The sequence below is a fragment of the Rhinoraja longicauda genome, chromosome 16 (genome assembly GCF_053455715.1).
Source record: "Rhinoraja longicauda isolate Sanriku21f chromosome 16, sRhiLon1.1, whole genome shotgun sequence".
Taxonomy (NCBI): domain Eukaryota; kingdom Metazoa; phylum Chordata; class Chondrichthyes; order Rajiformes; family Arhynchobatidae; genus Rhinoraja; species Rhinoraja longicauda.
In genome coordinates this window covers 34,254,660-34,280,695 of record NC_135968.1, presented here as the reverse complement: position 1 = coordinate 34,280,695, position 26,036 = coordinate 34,254,660, and the positions used below count along the sequence as shown (strand labels likewise).

The following is a 26,036-nucleotide window of genomic DNA, read 5'->3' as shown; positions in this document are numbered from 1 at the left end:
AATCGCAGAGATTATGAACAAATATTTTGCAAGTATCTTCATTACACTAAAGGCATCCTGATGATAGCAGTAAATCCAGGAGCAAAGGAAAGGGAGGAACTCAAAACAATCACCATTAGGGAGAAGATTCTAGGCAAACTAATGGGAGTAAAGGTTTCAAGACACCTGGACCTGACACTTGCACTCTCAAGTCCTCAGAAAAGTGTATGCAGCAATTCATGGCTTGTGGTCTTTTCAGATTCATTAGATTCTCGAAAACTCCCAGTCAATTACAAACTGAAAACAAAACGCCCCTATTCAAAATAGGAGTGAGGCAGAAAGCAGAAATCTGTTGATCGGTTAGCTTCACATCTGCCATTTGAAAAATGCAGAAATCCATTATTAAGGAAGTAGTAACAAGACATTTGGAAAATCATTTGACTTTCAGGCACATTCAACAGGAACCAAAGCAGTGAATTTAGATTCACAGAAAGCTATTGCTAACAGGCCACATTAAGAGAGCTCATAAGATTGGGAGTATTTAATTAACAAAGACGGACAACTGGTTAATCAACAGAAAGGAACAGAGAATGGTTGATGGAATTTAAAGCAGAAAAATGGGAGGTGCATTTTGGGAAGTCTATCATGGGGAGGAACTACACAGTGATTGTAGGGCTCAAGGTAGCGTTGCAGAGCAGAGTGATCTAGGAGTGCAGGTGCATAGCTCCCTGAAGGTGGAGTCGCAGGTAGATTGGGTGATCAAAAAGGCTTTTGGCACATTGGTCATCATTAGCCAGAGTATTGAGTATAGAACTTGGAAAGTCATGCTGCAGTTGTGAGGCCACATTTAGAATATTGTGTTCAGTTCTAAGCAGTTCCTGTTATAGGAAAGATGTAGTCAAACTGCAACGGAGACAGAGAATATTTACGAGGATGTTGCCAGGACTAGAGAGTCGGAGCTATATAGGCAGGGGTTGGGTAGGCTGGGACTATTCCTTGGTGCACAGGAGGATGAGGGGTGTTCTTATAGAGGTGTATAAGATCATGAGAGGAATAGATCGGGTAGATGCACAGAGTCTCTTGCCCAGAGAAGGTGAATCGAGGACCAGAGGACATAGGTTTAAGGTGAAGGGGAAAAGATTTAATAGGAATCTGAGGGGTAACTTTTTCGCACAAAGGGTGGTGGATGTTTGGAATGAGCTGCCGGGGGAGGTAGTTGAGGCAGGGACTATCCCAACATTTAAGAAGCAGTTAGAAAAGTACATGGATGGGACAGGTTTGGAGGGATATGGACCAAATGCTGGCAGGTGGGATAAGTGTAGCTGGGACGTGTTGGCCGGTGTGGGCAAGTTGGGCAGAGGGCCTGTTTCTACACTGTATCACTCTATGACTCTATGACTATTTGGACAAACTCCATTATTTTCTGGTTGGCAAGCTGTAACTGGTGGGGTGATATAGGAATCAATACTGGAGTCTGGAGTCAGGATTGAATAAACCAGATGATACAAAGAATGCTAGGAAAGCAAGGACACAAAGTTCTAGAGTAACTCAGCGGGGCAGGCAGCTTCTCTGGAGAAAAATAGATAGGTGACGTTTCGGTTTGGAACCCTCCTTCAGACTGGATGTTTCGGGTCGGGTAAGCAAGCCGTGAGCAGGACATAGAGTCCACAGAAGGATAGAGATAGATCAAATGAGAAGGTAAAATATTAAGAGTATAACTGGGTGGAATGTGAGGCTATCAACTTTGATGGAAAGAATAGAAGGATAGAATGTTGTTTCAATAGGGAGATACTTCAGAATGCCGCACTGAAGAAATATGGGTATCCTTGTCCATGAAATCCAGAAAGTTAGAAAATAGGCACAGCAAGTAATTAGAAAGGTAAATTAAATATTGGCTCTTATTGCAAAGAGAATGTAATCTAAATGTTCTGAGGTCTTACTACAAATGTATAGAGCATAAGTAAAACCACAGTTGAAATACTGCATACATTTTTTGTCTCTTTAATTAAAGTGTGATATAACTTTATGGATGGCAGTTCAGAAAAAGTTCACTCGATTGATTGCTGGAAGTAGGGGTCGACTTATGAGGAAATGCTGAAAGATTTAATCAATATTAATTGGATTTTCACTGACTGAAAGGTGACCTTATTGAAAGGCAAGATTGTGAGACAGTTTAACAGGGAGGATTCTGACAAGATATTTGTGAAAAGAGAAACAGTTCACATTTTAGGTCTGATATCTTAAATTGGCAAATTTGATTATAACACAGAATGTAGAAACAAGGAACTGCTGGTTTATACCAAAGATAGACATAAAGTGCTGGAGTAAGTCAGCGGGTCAGGCAGCATCTCTAGAGAAAAAGGATGGATGACGTTTCGGTTTGTCACCCTTCTTCAGACTTTCTTCACCTAGGTAATTAATATAGGTTGTAAATAGCTGAAACTCTAGTATTGAATCCTTGTCACTTCAGTGTGCACAAATGACTCACTTTAAAAATGTTGGCAAGTATGTGGAAATCACTGAGAATTCAAAACATTTATTGTTCCAAGTTCAGCGAGTTCAAAGGCCATGTGTAAAGAAGTAGAAAAACAACATTAATTTAAGTGGCATTTAATATCATTTTGTAGTACACCAAAATTGATAAGAGGAGCAGAATGAAAAATGTGCACCGTAGATTTAGTAAAATAAATTGCTGGCACTGTCCATCACAGTTCCAGGTAGAAGATATTTTTAATCCTTGCAACTTGGTGGTTGGCTATGTATCCAAACAATAAGAGCCAGTAAATGAAATAAAAATAATTCATTTTACCATCTTTTTAATTCAAATGGAAAATTTTCAGGACCCACAAATTATATGGTGTTTTTGCTAGTTTCCGGTGGTAGCAGGTGAATCGGTAGGTGTCTACCCTCTCCAAACTCCTCCGACATTCTCCTTACCAGGTAAGCATTATTAGATGCAGGTGAATGAGTGGGTCAATCATACCCAGCACAACCCTGGGACCTCTGCACACTCCAGGGCCCCAGAAAGACAAGAAGGATCTCGCCTGCGCTGGCAAGGGCAGGTATGAGGGAGGAGCAGGGTATATGGCTCAGCTCAAGGAAGAAACGTGGTAACCCAGAGAGAACTGAAAACAAATTGTTTACCCATTATATAAGGGATATGTGGAATCACCCCACCCCCCTCCACAGTGCCACGGAAGAAGTCGATTTTCTATTTGCATTGAGTGATGCATAACACACCCATTACATGGAAATAATGTTGCCATGTAGCAACAATGAAATGGTCAGAGTTGGAGGGCACAGTGAAGACACTCCTGGCAGAAGTACAGAGATCATGTCCCAAGAATGTTCGAGCCAAGATGCCAGATGCCACTTAAACCAAATGGCTGCTTCTTCGGATGTTCCTGTGGTAGCTTGGAATGTAAATGAGACCTGAAAGTTGAGAACAGTGTTGATTTTCACTTCTATTGGTAACACGTAGCAGATGGTTAACTGTTCCTACGGGTTTCATCGCCCAGATGGCTGGTTGTAATCACAACCTCACTCCTAAGCTCAGGGCTCCTTTGTCATGCAGGTAGCTGATTGTTGCGATGATCCCGCTACCTAATTTGTGAATTTTGCTCTTGCTGCACCCTCTCCATTCCTGAACAGTCTTACCTTCTTCCTGCTGCAGCCTCTGCTACAGTGTGATATATCTGGCATTGTCCAGGGTCGAACTTAGTCAGTAGATTTATTATTTCATTTAAATCAGTCATTTTTAAATCATGATTCCCATTCAGGTGTCTGACATCAGTTCTAGATTTAAATATTTCTGTTTTGATTGCACAGACATTACATGAATAGCCTAAAATTGTATTAACAAGTAAAATAATTGACATTCCTTTTAACCATTATTAAATGATAATCCATTTTGGATTAACAATTAATAATGTTTGGGATCCCGCCAAATAGAGAAATGGTGTTTTTGTATGACAGAATGAATTGTTAATCTCAGCTCCTTCCACACGTATAGACCAAAAAGAGTGTGGGTACAAAAATAAGCATTGGGGGTTATAAAAATGTTACAGCTTTAAGGATCAAACTAAATGAATTAGAGGCAGGTATTGAACTTGAATGCTGTGACAAGGAAGTCATTACTGACACACGGCTACAGAAGAGCATATGTTTAAGCCAAATATAACAGAGTAGAAGAAAGGAAAAGAGAAAGAGTAGAATGATGGAGCAATCTTGTCGATTGAGAATTAAATCACTTCAGGAAAGAATGTAATGAGTGGGAAGCAGGCAGTGGAGTCTACTTCGGTCGAATTAAGAAAGAATAGGGTACAATTTAGCCTAAACCAGTGCTTATGGTTTCCGGTAGCTGCAATGAAGTAACGGGATGAATGAATTCAAAGATCAAACAAGAATGCAGAGTGTATTTAATAGTGAAGTTAACTTTTAATGTTTGAGACTCTCAAACAGGTGGAGTTTATGTCAGCATGTTCATAAAAATGATGTGCACCAATTATCTAGAATTAGGATAGCATCCATTGTCGGTGCACTAACTGCGTTAACTTTACAGCCAACATCAAGTCGGAAGCCACCAAAGAAAATCACAAAATTAGGATTTCCTTGCTTAAAGAAAGTGTTATTTGTTTACATGCTTTAAGAGGCATTTAAAATCTAACCTCCCTTTCCTACATATGCAGCTGCCTGTTGGGTTAAATAGAATGGTTCATAAAAATGGGAGAGGGTGAAGGGAGTGGTTGAGAATCCCTTACTGAGAATGGAGTGGGTCATCATGATCCACAGAGGACGCAGAGCCCCTTTGATCAATGGTAGCATCAGGTCACTGATGCAGAGCTCGGTGAACTGAACAGCTCTCAGAAGCTTTGTTTTGCTGAGGAATTTTATGGAAATATAAATTATTGGGAGCTTATTTTCAAAAGTAAGAAAAATATACCAGCGTGGACTATTCACATATTTAACATTACAACCTTTTGATCTACATGTTGATGATGTTTTCCAAATGCAAGAAATGATGGAAGCATTATCAACATTTGCATGGATCGAGATCACCTCTACCCCATTGAGGACATTGGACGTTATCTGTGGAACTGATGCACTACAATACTGAAAATTATATTCTGCACTCTGTTTCTTCCACCATTCCACCATCCCCCACCATTTGCCCATCGACCACCATTCACCTGTCCCACCATGTGCCCATACTCACCATTTGCCAGAGTCCCTCCTTTCACCTGTCCCCACACATCCCCCACCATGTACCCATCCCCCGACCATCCACTCAAGCCCCACCGATCACCCATCCCCCCCCCCCCCCACCATCTGTCCATCCCCCCACCATGGTGGCGTAGCGGTAGAGTTGCTGCCTTACAGCGAATGCAGCACCGGAGACTCAGGTTCGATCCTGACTACGGGCGCCGTCTGTATGGAGTTTGTACGTTCTCCCCATGACCTGCGTGGGTTTTCTCCGAGATCTTCGGTTTCCTCCCACACTCCAAAGACGTGCAGGTATGTAGGTTAATTGGCTGGGCAAATGTTAAAAAAATTGTCCCTTGTGGGTGTAGGATAGTGTTAATGTGCGGGGATCGCTGGGCGGCATGGACCCGGTGGGCCGAAGGGCCTGTTTCCGCGCTGTATCTCTAAATCTAAAAAAAATCTAAACCATTCACTCGATCCCCTCTCCCCCAAAATGTTCGTCCCCTGCCATACAACCATTCCAGCTGTGCCATTTGACACCTCCCCATCATTTGTCCGGCCAAGGTTGGCCTCAACCACCATTCACACCACCCCTCCATTCGCTCTCCCACTTCACCTCCTGCTCTGTTTGCTCACCCTCAACCCCCCCCACCATTCAATCACTCTGCTGCCATTCACCCATCCCCCCCCCAAACGCTCACTCCACCCCCCAATTTGCCAGTACCACCACAGCAGACCGCTCGCCTCCGTGTACCTCAGTACACATGACAATAATAAACCTCAGCCTAAATCTAAACCAAAATGGAGTGCTCAGCCAAATTTCCTGCTGGGTTGGAATTCATGAAGAGACATGTGCAAATATTGAAAAACATGCTCGCATTTGCATGTTATAAGCTATTTACACATAAAAAACAGATGCAGTTATCTTTTTCTCTAATCATCCAATGTCTAAATTGATGTGTCTTTGCACCATTAAGGGAGGAGAGATGTGTTAGATTTAGTAAAGAATAACGTGCCAAATTTTATGGCTATTTCAACAGCACGTGAACATTCATACAAAAGCAATAATTTAACATAGTGTTTGACTGGCTGGTTTCCATATGATATAACAAAGGCTGCACAGATCTGTTAATGAGTAAAGCAACAGAAGAACAGTGGGGGATATTCTAAAAATAATGTGACATGATAAACAGCTCATTTATATCCATACAAGTGAGAGGTTTACTTGGCAATAAGGGGAAAAAAACTTCCATACATGGCTGAAGTGGTAAAGGATACCATAGGACTCAAGATCATAGTACATGAGACAAATACAAGAAACACAAAAGAAAGGCCCTTGAAAACCAATCACGGCCGACTGAAATTAAAAAAAAACAGGGAGGTGGCTGAAATGAAGAATATATTGCTAAGTAAGATAGACACAAAAAGCTGGAGTAACTCAGCGGGACAGGCAGCATTTCTGGAGAGAAGGAATGGGTGATGTTTCGGGTTGAGACCCTTCTCCAGACTGGTTAGGGTTTAGGGAAACGAGAGATATAGACGATGATGTGGAGAGATAAAGAACAATGAATAAAAGATATGCAAAAAAGTAACGATGATAAAGGAAATAGGCCATTGTTAGTTGTTTGGGTGAAAACGAGAAGCTAGTGCGACTTGGGTGGGGGAGGGATAGAGAGAGAGAGAGAGAATGAGGGGGCTACCTGAAGTGAGAAATATCAATATTCATACCTCTGGGCTGTAAGCTGCCCAAGCGAAATATGAGATGTTTTTCCTCCAATTTGCATTTTGCCTCACTCTGACAATGGAGGAGACCGAGGACAGAAAGGTCTGTGGAAGAATGGGAAGGAGAATTAAAGTGTCTGGCACCCGGGAGATCAGGTTGGTTCAGGCAGGCTGAGCGAAGGTGTTCCGCGAAACAATCGCCCATTGGACAGGTCAGGAGAGATTGGACCAGGATGGAGGGATAGGATGGAGTCGAGGTACGTGGAACTTTTATCATCGTTACATTTTTACATATCTTTTTTCATTGTTTTTTATCTCTCTACATCATCGTCTATATCTCTCGTTTCCCTTATCCCTAACCAGTCTGAAGAAGGGTCTCGAGCCGAAACGTCACCCATTCCTTCTCTCCAGAGATGCTGCCTGTCCCGCTGAGTTACTCCAGCTTTTTGTGTCTATCTTCGGTTTAAACTAGCATCTGCAGTTCCTTCCTACATATTGCTTCGTAACATTGAACCAGTAATGGTAATGGGATCTCAGAAAACAATGGTACTGAAGATAATAAAGGCACTAAAGGATGACACATTTACAGGGCTCCTTTATCATGCAGGTAGCTGATTGTTGCAATGACCCCACTACCTGATTTGTGAGCTTTGCTCTTGTTGTACCCTCTCAATTCCCGAGCAATCTTACCTTCTTCCTGAGAGATCCCTCAGCCAAAGGGAACACTGCAGATTGCCTAACGGCATCTTTGAAAGTCCTCTATGCGAACCGTGCCTTTAAATTGAAAATAGGGTATGTTATTCCACTATTCCCACTCCCTCAATGAGCACAGAGTGGATCATCATGTTCCATGGCCACAGGTAATCCCATCCCAGTATCAGGTCATAGATCGTGGGCTCTGTGAACTGAGCTTATCGGTCTCAGAAGCTTTGTTTTGCTGAGGACTTCCAGCGATTAAATTTTATAAAAATACATATTGTTGGGGGCTTATTTTCATAAAAATGCAAGTTTCATTACTTTCATGTGCTGGCAGATGGAGTACAGCAATTTTTGTTTAAAATTGCCATTTATATCCAGTAAACTAGAATATGTGAGGTAGAAGTTATCCTACTGCCATACAAAGCCATGGTTAGCCCACTTGTAGAATATTGTGAGGATGGATTAATTTCAGAACAGATGTAACGTAGGTTTACTAGTAATAGTCCCAGGACTATGAATTATGAGGAGTGGATATGCAAACTCCGGTTGTATACCTTGAAATATTATAAAATAAGGCTCAGTGTGGGGGGAGCAAACATGATAGTAACATCTAAGAGGCATTCAGACAGGCAAATGAACATGCCTGGAAATGGACTGAATTGGTTCATGGGCAGGCAGATGAGTCAATTTAATTTGGCATCATGGTCAGCACAGGCATTGTGGGCCAAAGGGCCTGGTCCCATATCTTTTTTGAATTGATGATATATAATCAGAGGTAAAAGTTAAAAAAATTACAGTTGATTCTTTTAGGAATTAAGTTATGATACAAAAGTGAAAGTGCCAATTGTTGATGTTGTGGCGGTACCCGGGGATTAGGCCACTCCCTGGATCATCCCCCTCGGCACGGGTTGGACAGGGCTGGGGAAGGGACTAGTGCTTAGGGGTTTGCCTGAAGGGCTAGAGAGATAACTCGTGCTTGAGACTGAAGAGAGTGTGGATGTTCTGTTGCTGCATTAAAATTACTGTTAATACCTACCTGGCGTCTTGCCTGATTCCTACTGCGTCCAGACCCACTACAATGTCACTTTTAAATCTGTGATCGATATTTATTCATTGAACACATCAAGAGAAACAGGACAAAGCTAAATGTGGAGGTGGATCACAATCAACACTAATCTCATTGCATGGTGCTATGGTGCTGGGGCCAAATTCTCTACTTCTGTTCATATGTTCATGAGTATTATTGAAGAAATAAAAATATAGCTAACATAATGTTCATTTATAGCGATAGAAAAAAATCAGATTACACTGCAAAAGATTTTTGTGCATTAATCTCCTTTGTGGAATCACAATGGAATCACTTGAATCATTACCATCAACTTTACATTTGTAAATGTTGCTGGATAATACTCTCATGAAGTACTGTGGGGAAATTTATTGTTGATAAAGATTGTATAAAAGCAAATTATTAATGTTGTTGACATCAGTGAGGAATCTTCAATATAATCACACATAACAATATGGGGATTTATTTTGCCAGCTTTAAAAATTTTACTTAATGGAAAATTAATGGCAAATTTACCCCCAGAAAACGCACAATCCTCCACCTTGATTGGATGACGTGAAACTTGCAGAGGGAAATATCAACCCATCACCTTAAAACATTCCTGTGCAATGTGGTTGAATTAGAGAGTGATACAACAGAACAGTAATGCTTTTCTCACATTACAGCTGATTCTTTTAGGAATTAAGTTATGAAACATTTCTTCATGACAAAAGTGAATGTGCCAATTGTTGATGTTGTGGCGGTACCCGGGGATTAGGCCACTCCCTGGATCATCCCCATCGGCACGGGTTGGACAGGGCTGGGGAAGGGACTAGTGCTAAGGGGTTTGCCTGAAGGGCTAGAGAGATAACTCGTGCTTGAGACTGAAGAGAGTGTGGATTTTCTGTTGCTGCATTAAAATTACTGTTAATACCTACCTGGCATTTTGCCTGATTCCTACTGCGTCCAGACCCACTACAATGTGACAATTATTATTTTCGTAGATTTGTTCAGATTTATTGATTGCCATCCATTTTTGCAGTCTACTTGTAGAATTAAACGCAGGAAACCCTACTATGTTTATTGTTCTTAGCATTCTCATATTAATTTCTACTACAATAAAATAGCCAATGATTTCTGATTAAACATTCTTTAAACCTTTCTGCTGCTTTAAATTTTAATAATTGAAAACTCATTTTTGACAGCCTTGTGTTCCATTATCTTTGATAAACAGGAGTGAGTCTTGGTCCCACTTGTTACCCACACTCACTTTGTGGAGAGAATCTCTTTTGCAGAAGAAGCACTTTGTAGAATCACAGTGAGAGGAAAATAAGTAATTGTATTCCTCAACAAGCTTTCTCCCAACTGCTGTGGAGTACCACTGATGTTGAGGTTATAAGGAAGAAACAATTGTGTGTATTTCACAATAATCGAAGACATCTTAAATGATTTTTCTTGTATTCTCCTGCTGCTTTGTGACATTTGGAGGAATTCCAAAACTTGCACTGGTGCCAAAAAAAACCAGCAAAGTCTGCCACATACAATCTTGTACATTGTTACTGTGTTAAATTTTGTCAAAACAGTGCTCTTACTATATGCCATAAATTATTCCTGGTTTAAAAAGTGAAACTTAAAATAAGTGCTGAATTAATATTATAAATATTTATTCAAAAAATATATAAATGTATGAATTAATTATTTTTGTCAAAAATCATTTTGATATAACGTTAGTATACACCATCCAGCATGGAATATAAATTACTGGAAATACAATGGCTATCAGCTAAATAAAAATACCCAAAGCACCATTTGAGATTTAAACCAATTGTTAGGGCTCTCTAAAAAGCTAAAGAGCTTCAAATTAAGATAGACATAAAATTAGCTTCAAATCAAACTTGGTCCCCCAAAGCCGATCCATTAAAGTTAATAATTAGTTGGGGTTTTTTTGTGCTCTTCTTTCTGTAAAGTAGGAACTGAAGCATTGTGATATTTGTGATATTTAGTTATTAACTTGGAGTTCCAGATATTCACTTTATCATCAGGGCTCCCTCCAGAAAAGAGACCAAAATTAATGCAAAAATATATACATCATTAAAATGTGAATATGCTTTCGCATATGCTATCATAAATATTTATAATATTAATTCAGCACATTACACTTCAGAGAGTGCAATATTATTTTCTGCCATTTATTTTGAGACTTGGGTAATCCAGGTGTGATTTTCAATCTTCAGATAAAGTGGAAGATGGTTCAGGTGACTGTTGCAATACAATGTAGCTGGGATAAGAACCCACACCACATACAGCAACACTAAGAACACCTAATACCCAATGTCCAGGCTTCTGCCCAAATATTACACCACCCGGGCTCTCATTTCTGTTTCACCTGTGCTATGTGCACCTCACAGTTTTAAGTGCATGCCTTGCCCCTTTCAAACTATAGAGCTGCTGCTTCTTTACTCCATCAACCAATGTTCATTCCTGATCTGCAGTGCTGTCTAGGTTAGGTGGAGGTGGCATGTGTTCCCTGTGGATCTCATTGGTTACCCCGGTCTGTTGCAGCTTCCTCTCACATCCCAAAGTCAAGCAGGTCAATTGACTAATTAGCCATTGTAAATAGCCCCGAGTGGGCAGATGGAGAGGAGAGTTGATAGGAATGTGGCCAGATATTTTGAAAAATGGGATTGAAGTTGATGTTTACTTGGATTTAGTTGAACAAAGGTCTTTTCCATACACTGTGATCCTATGACTCACATTCACAAAATGCACAGGTAACCTGATCTATTGATGAAAGGGGCAAATGATTGATAAGCTCTGTAACCAAAGTTCTGAATTTGCTCTGAATGGATTTGTTCGTCCACTTGACCAGATACCAGATATGAAGACAAGATACCACAAAGAGACCTTGGCTGGAAGGTTTCTCGGCTATCTAAGGTTGTCACCATTTACATTTGTACATTTGTAATTTTCCTGTTGAATTTGCCAAATGGGTCTACGCCGAATAAAGACAAAAGATACTGGAAATGTTCCGTAGGTCAGATCACCTCTGTAGGAAGCAAAATAGAGAAAATGCTTCAGGTTAAAAATCCCTGATCAGATTTCTTCAGAGAGGTTGGAGAACTGTAAACCCATCCCCTTCCACACCTCCTTGGATTCACGTTTCACTGGGGGAGGGGGGAAATGTCAAAGCAGGCATCAAGAGGATCTTCATCATCAATGGGAAGGGAGAGACATAAGTCAATGTCCCAAATACAAAAAATGATGTAAATTCAGGTCTTTCTATAATGAATGGGGATAATCTACATGAAGTGAACAACTTTGCCTGAGAGATTTTGAGATAATCATCTGGTCCCGTCTCTGCTTTGTGGAACAGGGTGAGACGTGTTTCAATTTTTTCTTCCCTGAGGTACAAGAGAGAGCTCTGAGATGAGTAATCTGGTGGGGCTGATGGTATATCATCACAGCGTAACATGATAAGAATCACCAGGTCCTTTTATGGACTTTGCAGGTAGAGAGTCACACAGCAGGGAAACGTGTCTTTTGGTCTCTCATCCAGGCCGACTAAGTTGCCTACTTGTCAATGGCTAGTCCCATTTGCCAGCATCCGGCCCATATCCCTCTAAACCTTTCCTATCCATGTAACTTTCACTGCTTCCTGCACCTATCCTGGATGCAAGTGGGAGGATCTGCATCATCTGCTAACCCTGGACATATGAGAGGCATAAATAAGATCATAGATTCATACAATGTGGAAACAGGCCCTTTGGCCCAACTTGCCCACACCAGCCAATATGTCCCAGCTACACTAGTCCCACCTGCCCGTGTTTAGTCCATATCCCTCCAAACCTGTGGTATCCATGTATCTGTCTAAATCTTTCTTAAATGTTGCAATAATACCTGCCTCAACTACTTCATCTGGCAGCTTGTTCCATACACCCACCACCCTTTGTGTGAAAAAGTTACTCTTCAGATTCCTATTAATTCTTTTCCCCTTCACCTTAAACCTATGTCCTCCTCGATTCACCCACAAGGTAAACAGTCAGAACCTTTTTCCCAGGATGGAAAAATCAAATATTGGAGGGGAAAGCTTTAATGTGAGCGGAGTAAGGTTTAAAGGAGATCTGCAGGGCTACATTTTTACACAGGGTGCCTGGGATGAGCTGCCAGGATTGGTGGTTGACGCAGATAGTTGAGTATAGGAGCAAAGAGGTCCTTCTGCAGTTGTACAGGGCCCTAGTGAGACCGCACCTGGAGTACTGTGTGCAGTTTTGGTCTCCAAATTTGAGGAAGGACATTCTTGCTATTGAGGGAGTGCAGCGTAGGTTCACTAGGTTAATTCCCGGAATGGCGGGATTGTCGTATATTGAAAAACTGGAACGACTAGGCTTGTATACGCTGGAATTTAGAAGGGTGAGAGGGGCTCTTATTGAAACGTATAAGATTATTAAGGGATTGGACATGATAGATGCAGGAAACATGTTCCCAATGTTAGGGGAGTCCAGAACCAGGGGCCACTGTTTAAGAATAAGGGGTAGGCCATTTAGAACGGAGATGATAGCGGAGTCAGGGGGTATGGGGAGAGAGCAGGAACGGGGTACTGATTGCGAATGATCAGCCATGATCACATTGAATGGCGGTGCTGGCTCGAAGGACCGAATGGCCTACTCCTGCACCTATTGTCTATTCAATGGTGGCATTGAAGAGGCCTTTAGATGGGCATATGGATATACAGGGAATGGGGGATATGGATTATGCGTAGGTAGATATGGGATAGTCTTGGCATCATATTCAGCACAGATGTTGTGGGCCAAAGGGCCTGTTCGTATGCTGTACAGTTCTATGTCTTGCAAAGAGTAAGATCCAGGACTAATAAATTGATGTCTGTGGTGTTTTCATGCCCTGTGGGCCTGGGCCTTAGCTAAATTCCTTAATTTCCAGCCAGCAACTGGAAGAACACTCTCACATATATTCACTATGAGATGAAAGAGAGACAAGGCAAGATAAAGCACAAGAGACTGTGGTGTCTTGTAGAAGCTGGAACCCATACAGCGAGTCTCAGCCTCCCATCAACCCATTCCTTCTCTCCCGAGATGCTGCCTGACCTGCTGAGTTACTCCAGCATTTTGTGAATACATCGATTTGTACCAGCATCTGCAGTTATTTTCTTATACTGCTCTGCAATAGTTTGGAGGAGAGTTGTGAAATTTATGAATCGCTAAGGAGCAAAACACAAAGTTCTGGAGGAACTCAGCAGGTCAGGCAGCATCAGTAAATGGAATGGACACATGACGTTTTGGGTCAGGACCTCTTCTTCAGACTGATCTAAAGGTGCCCGACCTGAAAAATGCCTTCTATCCACTCCCTCCATAGATGCTAACTGACCTGCTGAGTTCTTCCAGAACTTTTATTTGTAACAGAAATCGGAAGCCTATTTCACTGGTAAAACTACACTACAAAGGTGAAATGTTCTCTGGAATAGCTGGACCACAGGATCGGCACTGCTGCATTCTCCCCTGCATTAATTAGCGTGCTCTCTGAAATGGGAAGGGAACTCACAGATGACACAGTGGACAACAGTAGAACTGCTAAACCCAACAGGGCTCGGAACATAAGCTTTTCATTCAAATTTGGCGTCACGCAAGCTTGTTCTCCCTCTTCTTGACATTCTTTCTCTTTCTTTTTATACTTAACGAAATCTAAAGCGATACTACATGCTAGATGCAAGAATGAAAATAATTTATATTTGTCTCATTTCTTATACGAGTAACGTGGTGTCATGGAAAACTAGGACAACATGGAGTTGATGGAGGCTGTTTTGCATCTGATCTTTCTATCAATCCAACTGGTGCCACTTCCTCGCCTTGTAGCACATTCTCTTGCTTCTGCTGTTTACATTTTAATCTGGAAAGCTCGCACTGAATCCATTTCCATCGCATTGTCAGGCAATGCATTCCTCACCAGTCCTTGTGTTGCCCATGTTTATGCAAAACGCTGCCACGTGCGATGGTGCAGCGGTGAGATTAATCCTGGAACTACTAATAAGATAGCTAATACTGTGGGAACTGGACTTTAACTCTGAAGATCATCCGAATTCATCCTGGCAGACATAGAAAAAAAATGTACAGGCAAAGATGGATACAATACCGAAATGTGCAAGCTGCAAATTCTTGACAAAAACAACGGAACATTTTTATTTGCCTTTCTAAAATTTGAGATAAATGTTTGAAAAAAGAAAACCCACTCATAGGGACGTATAACCTGGGGGGGGGGGGGGGGGGGGGGGGGTTGTTTTTTGTCAATATCCAGGGGGAAAAAACGTAATTGTTTACTGAAGTCTGCAGTTTTGCTTCCAGTACTTTATTAGTATTCAATTAGTCAAGTTTTTATTTTTAATTGCGAAGAGGTGAGAAACCTAGTGGGTGTCAGACGGAAACTTGGGCCACTTCACTTTGGGTACGGTGAACAGAATGACTTTATATATATATATATATTTGCACACAGAGAGAGAAAAAAAGAGGATGTTTTCTGCGAGGCAGAGTCGATATTTTTAGCTCACGGGGCAGATTGTAGTTTGGCGATTTTTTGGGGGGTGTTTTTCTCTCTTAAGGGACCCTGGAAAGTTGAGGTTTGGAGGAGGTGCTGTTGAGTTTATGGATGTTGGGGGGGGGGGGGGGGCAAGGAGTGAGCTGGAGCCGCTGCTTCTGCTGCCTAGTGTCGGTGCACTCGGGTTGGTGCGAGAGTGAGAGGCTATGTGAGTGTCGGGGAACTGTGAGAGGCTGTGAGAGTCTGGGGTTGAGAGCTGTGAGAGGCTGTGCGACTGTCGAGTTGCTGTGAGAGTGAGAGAGAGTCTGTGCGAGTGTGTGTCGGAGGCGCGCTTGTCCATGTGGGGCTGTGTCATTGGTTTGTGGCAGAGCCCGCCCGCTGAGCCCAACCCAACCCAGCCCAGCCCAGACCCCCTCCGGCCCGGCTCCACTCTCTCTCTCTCTCTCTGTGCAACTCGCTTCTTGTGCCGGCGAGGGAAGGAGAAGGAGGAGGTGGAGGGTCAGGGCAGGGCAGGAGGAGGAGGAGGAAGCCCGGTCGCCAGGAGCCACCAAGGACCAGGGCAGCGGAGTCTCCACCACTGCCGCCACCGCCCGTCTCTGACTCGGCAGCTGTCTGTCGCCCGGGGATCGGAGCGCACCGACCCGGACAACACAACACAGCACAACCCCGCACCGCCCGGACAACCCAACCCAACCCAACCCAACCAAGCCCCGCCGCACGGATCTTACAGGCTGCAGTTGGAGGATTAAGTTGAATTGTTTTCTTTTTGATGTGGACCAGCTGACTGGAGGGGATGGAGATGCTGCTACCGAGGGACTGGCTGTGAGCCGGGCGGCTTTTAGCACAGGTACCGGCCCCCTCTCCTCCTCCTCTCCCTCCCTCTCCCTTCCCCCTCTCTCCCTCCTCTCTCCTCCTCTCCCTCCCCTCCTCCTCTCCCTCCCCTCCTCCTCTCCCTCCCCTCCTCCTCTCCCTCCCCTCCTCCTCTCCCTCCCCTCCTCCTCTCCCTCCCCTCCTCCTCTCCCTCCCCCTCTCCCTTCCCCTCTCCCTTCCCCTCTCCCTCCCCTCCTCCTCTCCCTCCCCTCCTCCTCTCCCTCCCCTCCTCCTCTCCCTTCCCCTCCTCCTCTCCCTTCCCCTCCTCCTCATCTCCCTTCCCCCTCTCCCTCCCCCCATCCATCCATTCCTCCACCCTTGGACGATACATCCCCTTTCTCAGAGCGATACATCCCCCTTTCCCCAGGGCGATCAATACCTCCTCCCTAGGCGACCCGTCTGTGGGTAATCCGTACCCCTCCTCTGGGTAATCCAACCCCTCCTGAACAACCCGCCCAACCTACACATGTCCCCGCCCCCTGAAATGCTGCCGCCTCCCACACACCCTGCATCAGCCCCCCTCTCCTCCCACCACTCGCTCCACCCATCTCACCCCTCATTCGCCTGCCCTCCCCCAAAATTTGCCAGTCCCCCTGCCCTTCAACACCCCTGCCATTTGACCCACCCACACCATTCCCCCCCCAATGTTTGCCCCCATTTCCGATCTCCACCCTCCATTCCCCCCCCCCACCACTTAATTTGCCCTCAACAGTTTGACACCCCCATCCCAGCAACGTTTGACCCCCACCGTTTGACTCCTCCACCGCTTAGACTCCACGGTTCGACTCCCCTGTAGTTTGACCCCCAATTGTGTGATCCCCCCCCCCCCCCCCCCACCACTAGTCATCCCAGTCCACAGTTTGACTCTTCCCTCCCCACCCCACCCCACCATTCGTCCTCAACCACCTTCTCACTCCCTCCCCACTATCCATCCCAGCTTCTCCCAAACACCATTGAGTGAATGTCAACTGCTGTCCCCACCCACATTAGGTCTTGCCAGCCATCCTCTGGACTCTTTCTCTGCTCCCTACCTCTCCTGTAATTGGGAACATGTGCCTCACACCTCCTATCCCGCAAACTCTAACTTTATCTTTGTGGTGACTGTTCTCCTTTAGACCCAGGTACATTCCTTTCCCCATACAATGCGCGCGCGCACAGGCCATGGATATCTCACCATGTCCTATCTCCACCTTCCAGCACTCCTGCCCTTTCCAGCAACCACCCTGAGCAGACAGTTGAGATTTGGTGATGCCCATGTTGCTGGGCAGTGCTGCCCTATGTTTATCATGGAGAAACTCTCTGATCCACATGTCCAGAGCTAAGATATTCCATCCCTTCAATTTTACATTCAGTGCACATGTGCGGGAGGATACTTATGCATGTTTCCACAGGATGCTTCAATGATTATTTTGTGCATTCTGCTTGACATTACTGGAGAGGTGGGGTTTTTTTAAACACAATAACTTTTTTATGGTTGCTTTCAAGAAGTATTTTCAGTTATAAATGTCAACCATGCTGATATTAAAATTTATCGATCTGACATCTTCCCAAAGGAAACCGTGTCTTTTTCCACACTGATGATTGTAACTTAACACAGGTGCTTAAATTTTGATGTTGGCAAGCAGGAAAATCAACATGGTAAAATCAACCAAGATTCTGCGTGCATTTTAACCAGAAACCCATCTTCCCCAAGCTTTTCTTTTGAAAATCTTAGTCAGTCTTTTATCTTTTTAAAAAGTGCAGTGAGGTTTGAATCCAAACAACCCAGAGCATTTTTCTCATATTCATTTGCAGTTGATGTGTTGAAGGTAGTGATTTTTTTGTAAACCAGGGTCATTTCTGCTCAGAATGAGTACTGTCTGTTGACCTATGTTTTGTTGTATGCCCTTTTCTTTTATATGAATTATGTCCGATTTATAGATTTACTATAAAACGGAACAAAGTATTTAAGTTTTATTCAGTGCAGTCTGATACATACCGGACATGGGCCAGAACTTGGCATTCTTTGCATTTGCCAATTGTTTGTTGTAGATATCTTGCAGGATGCATAATGTGTAACAGTTAACGTTATCCAGACAATGGACAGTTTGTTAGATTTATATCATTAGTAAATGATTAAATAGTGATATGAAATACCAGAACATGTTTGTACCAGTTTGTTCCAGTTGAACAAGAAAAAGTAAAACATTATGAATTAGTAATGGAAACACTGGTTAATTTTACAAATAGATTTACAGCAGGTTGAGTTTGCTGAATTAAAATGGCTGTGGTGTTTGACTTTTCTATAGAGATTGAATTAAGAAATTTCAAAGCTGCTTGACTATTCTTAAATTGATCTGGTGATTTATCAGTGAGATAAAATAAATTTCAAACGCATTGTAAATTTCATGCAATTGATTCTAAAAAGCATTTAAGCCACATTGTTTCATTGGAAAATGGGCTTCAAACAGTGTTTGGTTTTTTTCTGTGTCGGGAGTTAGTATACCATGACTGTTTACCAAGCAGTTTGCAGAGATTAGCTGTTTCCTGATACTAGATGTACAATTTACCTGTTGGAGCATCCCTGCAAATATCAAAACATACGCAGGAACCTACTCTTTTCTTTCCTTATTCTACTGTCCTAACAAAAAGCCCCAGTTACTTTGAAGGAAACATTGCTGTCGGTGAAGATAATTTTAAATTAATATGTGGCAGTGGGTAAGTAACTGGAAATTAGTTGAGGTTGAAGAAAGAGTAGTGACAATGGGAACGTTGTCTGATGGGTAAGACTTGAGAGGTGATGTTCCCAATGTTCTGTATTTGAGCCCCAGTTTTATATCACTGATTTGGAAGAGGAGATTGAAGTTTCTATTATCATGTTTGCAAGTCTAAATTAGAAGGCGCAGTAAGTTGTATTAATGGCAGCAGTAAGTTTTGCAGAAAATGGCTGAGCCAAAATTGAGAGCTGGAGTACAGTGCAGGGAAATGTTAAATCATCAGCTTTTGGATTTAAGAAAAAGATTTAAATAATTTTCTTAATGGGAAGTGACTGCTTTGTGAAAGAGCAGAGGCATTTGGGTATCCATTTGTGAGCAAATATAAACAGCAATTTTAAAAGTCCTGCAGGATATTGGTGTCTGCATCAGGGTGCTGATTGCAAAGAGGAAGATGTTGAGGTCCAGTGATGCAAAGTATTAAAAAAAATTATCCCACGTGTTATACTTGGTTTCAGCTACTGCACCTCAGGAAAGGTGCATCGATTTTAAAAGGGGTACCGTGTAGATTCATCATAATAATAAAATGCCAAGGTTGATTTGAGGTGACCAACTTGGTTTTAATGCCCTTGAGTTTAGGAGGTTGTGGACTAACTCCATTACAAAGAGTATATTTATATATATATATATATATATATATATATATATATATATACTATGTAATATATATACAGCGCCCTCCATAATGTTTGGGACAAAGACCCATCATTTATTTATTTGCCTCTGTACTCTACAATTTGAGATTTGTAATAGAAAAAAATCACATGTGGTTAAAGTGCACATTGTCAGATTTTAATAAAGGCCATTTTTATACATTTTGCTTTCACCATGTAGAGATTACAGCTGTGTTTCCGTAGTCCCCCCATTTCAGGGCACCATAATGTTTGGGACACAGCAATGAAAGTAGGACATGTAAATGAAAGTAGTCATGTTTAGTATTTTGTTACATATCCTTTACATGCAATGACTGCTTGAAGTCTGCGATTCATGGACATCACCAGTTGCTGGGTGTCTTCTCTGGTGATGCTCTGCCAGGCCTGTATTGCAGCCATCTTCAGCTTATGCTTGTTTTGGGGGCTAGTCCCCTTCAGTTTTCTCTTCAGCATATAAAAGGCATGCTCAATTGGGTTCAGATCGGGTGATTGACGGCCACTTGACCATTTTTTAGCTTTGAAAAACTCCTTTGTTGCTTTAGCAGTATGTTTTGGATCATTGTCTTGCTGTAGAATGAACTGCCAGCCAATAGGTTTTGAGGCATTTGTTTGAACTTGAGCAGATAAGATGTGTCTATACCCTTCAGAATTCATTATGCTACTACCATCAGCAGTTGTACCATCAATGAAGATAAGTGAGCCAGTACCTTCAGCAGCCATACATGCCCTGGCCATAACACCCCCACCACCGTGATTCACAGAGGAGGTGGTATGCTTTGGATCTTGGGCAGTTCCTTCTCTCCTCCATACTTTGCTCTTGCCATCACTGATATGTTAATTTCGCCTGGGCAGCTTGCAGCCCAGTGGTATGAACATCGACTTCTCCAACTTTAGATAGTTCCTCTGTCCCTCTCTTCCCCTCCCCCTTCCCAGATCTCCCTCTATCTTCCTGTCTCCACCTATATCCTTCCTTTGTCCCGCCCCCTGACATCAGTCTGAAGAAGGGTCTCGACCCGAAACATCACCCATTCCTTCTCTCCTTAGATGCTGCCTGACCTGCTGAGTTACTCCAGCATTTTGTGAATAAGTTAATCTTTGTCTCATCTGTCTACAAGACCTTTTTCCAGAACTGTGGTTGCTCTTTCAAGTACTTCTTGGCAAACTGTAACCTGGCCATCCTATTTTTGCAGCAAACCAGTGGTTTGCATCTTGCAGTGTAGCCTCTGTATTTCTGTTCATGAAGTCTTCTGTGGACAGTGATCATTGACAAATCCACACCTGACTCCTGAAGAGTGTTTCTGATCTGTCGGACAGATGTTTGAGGATTTTTCTTTATGTATATGGAGAATCCTTGTGTCATCAGCTGTGGAGGTTTTCCTTGGCCTGCCAGTCCCTTTGCGATTAGTAAGCTCACCAGTGCTCTCTTTCTTCTTAATGATGTTCCAAACAGTTGATTTTGGTAAGCCTAAGGATTGGCTGATGTCTCTAACAGTTTTATTCTTGTTTCTCAGTCTCATAATGGCTTCTTTGACTTTTATTGGCACAACTTTGGTCATCATGTTGATAAACAGCAATAAAAGTTTCCAAAGGTGATGGAAAGACTGGAGGAAAAACTAGGTGCTGAGAGTTCTCTTATACCTGCATTGAGGCAATTAAACAGCCCTGAGCAATTACAGACGCCTGTGAAGCCATGTGTCCCAAATATTATGGCGCCCTGAAATGGGCGGACCATGTATAAACACAGCTGTAATTTCTACATGGTGGAACCAAAATGTATAAAAATGGCTTTTAATAAAATCTGACAATGTGCACTTTAACCACATGTGATTTTTTTTCTATTACAAATCTAAAATTGTGGAGTACAGAGGCAAATAAATAAATGATGTGACTTTGTCCCAAGCATTATGGAGGGCACTGTATATATTAATATTGGTGATTATGTAATTTGCACACTTTAAAGTGCTTCACTGGCATTCTATATCCCATCATGAAAAATAATTATGTTCAAAATATCAAAAGCAAATGACTACCAATGCTAGGAATCTGAAATAAAAGCACAATGCTTGAAATACTCGGGTCATATGGGATCTGTAAGAAGGGAATCAATGTTTAGGTGCATGATCTTTTGCCATTTTACTTGTGAATCTATATTGTGGCAATTGAAGGACACGCACACATATGACAGAGAGACACATTGCTAGAGTAACTTAGCGGGTCAGGCAGTGTCCCTGAAGGACATGGAAAGGTGACATTTTGGGTCAGGACCCCCTTCAGATTGAAGGTGGTTTTGGGTCGACACCCTTCTTCGACATGTCCTGACCCAAAATGTCACCTATCCATGTTCTCCATGGATGCATGACTTGTTGAGTTACTTCAGCACATTGTGTCTTTTTTTGTAAACCAGCATCTGCTGTTCCTTGTTTCTACATCTTACCTTTATATATACTCTTTCATAACCCCAAGAAGCCTTGATATCTTTGGTCACTGTATAAGCAACGAAGTAAAGGAACGGGTAATATGTTTTGGTGGTGACTGCTGAGAAAGAACTATTGATCAGCACACCCGGGAAAACTTCCCTGTTTTTGTACAAATAATTCCAGGAAACCTTTTTGCAATGTTGCAGAGGTTAATGTCTGACCTTGGGCAGTGTGACATTCCCACAGTGCTGCACTGGTGTCTCTCTCTCTCTCTCACTCCTTCAGAGTTCCCACAACCAGAGTGGGTCTTGAATGCACAACTTTCTGGCGTAGAGGCACGCTATCATGCTGAGTGTCAACTGAGTTCCTTCTGTGACCAGTTTTAGTGCTGACCAGTATGCAGAAAGCTAAGTGTTACAGAAATATCAATATGAAGCGTTTCCTGGTCAATATGCAAAGGCGTTTGATTTTTCTATTATAAACCTTGGCCTTTCAGACTTTGATATTAGAAAACAAAAGGACACAATGTGCTGGAGTAATTCAGCAGGTCGGGCAGCATCTCTGGAGAATGTGGATAGGCCTCTATCCTTTGTAACAGCTGTCTCACCACTGTGGCATGATACGACCACTCTAATAAAAGCTAGTTTTTGTCTTCTTTTATTCACACTCACACAATGGAATGTGTTGATATACTTGCATTTTGAATTCAGATAGTCAGGAAATAATGGCAAATTAAAAAAAAACTGACAGATTTATTCAGAAAGATTGCCAACAGAATAAAGAATGCATACTGGAAGGAATTTTCGTGTTTTATTGGTATGTGTTACTTGAATGAATTCCAATTGGAACTGCAGAAATATGATGATGAATCAAGTTGGACAAGTTAGAGTAACCCCATGCAGCTATGCAGATTAATGGAATTGCAGTCAATTTTTTTTTACTGGTTTGAGTTATTTAATTTGGGCAAACAAAGGCTGCATTGTTTGAGAGTTGCTTGCAGGTGTGTGTTGTCTGTTCAATATTATGTGATGTAACATTAAACCACACAGGTGTTCAAGTATTTCTTGTGTGTCTGAAAAATGTCATTTCATTCCACCCTATGAAACTTATCGCGATTGAAGTAACCATCATTGCGGGAACTGTTTATTTCCCTCAATTACATGATGCTTTTGCAACAATCTGAGTGACAACACAGCACTTAAACCCTGTTTTGAAAACTTTTTGAGGGTAGATTGAGAGAAAGGCACATGCTATGTCAAATCTATTTTCCCCAAGTACAATCCTCACTGACATTGAAGCTCGGTTATTTAATTGTACGCTTGGAGCGCATGTTTCAAGAGTTTTTGTTTAACCAACTTTCAGAATATCTGCTCTTCACTGCATTTCACCATATAATCCAGTTGACTGCCCACCCTTTGTTCCATTTTCCACTCTCTCACTTCTGTACTTTTCCCCTCACAAATCCCCATTCTATCAGTTTAGTATCACTGTGACTTGTCTGTGAAATCATTCATTCATTCGTTCATTCATTCAGGAGATAAGTCTGTGCTTTTTAAAATTTTGTGTACTGTTTAATTGTCTTGGTCTGTATTTTGTTGTGACATGAATTAACACCCTGGTGGTGAATCCGATGCCATGACTCACTGGTGAAAGACAACATTTGGGACCAAAACAGCCCCTTGCATTTTATTCTTTATCTCTGACTAACAGACCTTCGAGCTGGTGGTGTACTGCAATATGAATACAGAGAAGAAGAGAAGTCCTTGTAATGAGAGAGCTCAAATACCCTCAGCAAGTCTGATGACTGCCATTACATTAAAATTTAAGAACAAAACTCAGATCATTTTTTTCTTTAAATTAAAAGAATGTTTGTGAAAGACTATGTAAGAGGCAGCGAAAATGTTCATTTAATTGCAAGATGAAATGAACATTTTTATTACTGGCACATTATCATCACAAAATTATTACTGCTGATATCAGTCAATAAACACTTTATGAAATTCCTGTGGCTGAAATTTTTAGAAGGGATATTACTGTACGTGCATTATCTGAAATGGATATTATGATTGCTTAAACAGTGTTTGCTGGCTGTCAGACAAACATGGTATGCTGGTTTCTTCCTTTGTTAAATTCCATCTCTTGCTAAACAATGCACCACGTTGTTGATGTTCTACTTAAAATATTAATGCTATTAAATGACCATTTGATGGGCAGTTTGAAAATCTTTAGTTGAAGATTGATGTTTGACCTGTTAATTTCCTTAATGTTTAGGGTTGTCTTTGACTCATCTGAGAGGCAGTAACCTCTGCACAGGTCATCTGAAGGTGCAGTAATGCTAATCTTTTGTGGTCTGTAACTCGTAACGAGGAACCGAGCCAGGAGGTTTAATGCAGTGAGCATTTTTAACTGAGAAGACCCACTTTACTGCCAGCACTCTAAAAGTGTTTGATCACTTTTATTTGGCAATAAAATAAACGAGCTTGCAGATTTTGGTAATAGTTGGAGTGGAACAAAGCTTGAAGTGACCATATCACAGGACTTTAATTTCTCTGGGAAAAGCTGGTCAGATGACTCACAATCTTGTTAATGATCAGTTTGAGAGGTGAAGTGCAGATCATCCTTCTCCTAAATAATAAATTCATTTAAAATGATTTGAATAAATGTCAAATGATATGTAAATTAATGTGCACTGAGTGGATGCGAGTATGTTGGCCCATTTTTATCTCTGTCCTCCTGGTAGTTGCATGAATGTGTTGCTTTCTCTTTCTCTTGAACCTGCTCTGATTACGCTGTCATGAAAGGTGGCTTCAGCAACTACAAAACCAGTGTCCTGGAACATACGGCTAACGTGCAGAACTGTAACTCTATGTTTTTGATTGGGATCTTCCCACGTCTTGGGGGTAGCTCAAATGAAGCCAGTTACAATGGAGGAGAGGGGGAGACAACTGTTATGGATATTTGCTGATGGGGTTCAGCTGCTGTCATAGATAAGGTCATGTAGCATGGAAACATGCTCGTCAGCCCAATTCGCCCATGCCAACCAAGATGCCCCATCAACACTATTCCCACCTGCCTGCATTTGGCCCATATCCCTCTAAACCTTTCCTATCCAAGTACCCATCCAAAAGTCTTTTAAATGTTGCTATAGTTTCTTCCCAACTGTTATCCGGCAACTGAACCATCCTACCACAACTAGAGAGCAGTCCTGAACTACTACTACAGTATCTACCTCATTGGTGACCCTCAGATTATCTTTGACCAGACTTTACTGGCTTTATCTTGCATTAAACGTTATTCCCTTATGTATCTGTACACTGTGAATGCTTCGATGGTGATCATGTATTGTCTTCCCGCTGACTGGATAGCACGCAACAAAAGCTTTTCACTGTACCTCGGTACACGTGACAATAAACTGAACTGAATGCTGTTATAATTTCTGCCTATCTGTGTCTGTGGCGCATTTGTGTCAACCCTTCTAAGCAGTACTTTGCTGTCTGCAAAGCCACTGGTATTGACTTATTACGTATGTAGGTTGCCTCTAACATTTTTATCAACGCCACTATGTGAACGAGAACGGTAACGATCTCTGAATTTTGTGACAGTTCTGTCCATCCATGGTCATCAATCTGAATAAGCCCTTAACAGGAAGTTGACTAATACATTTTATAGGAATGTGACGTACCAGAAATAATTTGATTTTCCTCTGAGTCATGGTGGCAGTATAAGCCTTAAACTTATTGACTCACCGGGAACAGTGATAGAAAATTACTGCTCAAACACATCAGGGACTGTTGTGTGGAAATGCAGACTCCACTTACTGTTGAGCACAGAACTGCAGGCATTAAGTGTTGTGCATCAGAACAATGAATTTCAACAAGGCTCCAGCACTAAAACAGACAGCTGTAAAAAAAGCCGTTAACACCGTGATGCATTGCTGAAACTTGTGGTATTTGGTTGACAAGGTAAGGATGTGTTTATTTGTGGGAACTGATGGATGAGCATCATGTCACCCTGTGCCCTCTCCATACTTGCTGCCATGCTCCACTGCTGTGAGAACTGGAACATTGATGAGGTACTGTACTCTGGGTGGGAATCAACGTTGGTCCACAATCTCTTGTATGTTCATTGAGTTGGGACATAAATTGTTCATTGG

General features: G+C 42.1%; 1 protein-coding gene across 1 annotated transcript in view; it reads left to right on the top strand.

Annotated features, from left to right (window-relative positions):
* Positions 1-15,537: 15,537 nt before the first annotated feature.
* ctbp2a (C-terminal binding protein 2a) overlaps positions 15,538-26,036 on the top strand; it is a 249,401-nt gene continuing 238,902 nt past the window's right edge. Inside the window, exon 1 of the mRNA XM_078413605.1 lies at positions 15,538-16,037. The gene's annotated coding sequence lies outside the window, so the exon portion shown is untranslated. The remainder of the gene's footprint in view (positions 16,038-26,036) is intronic.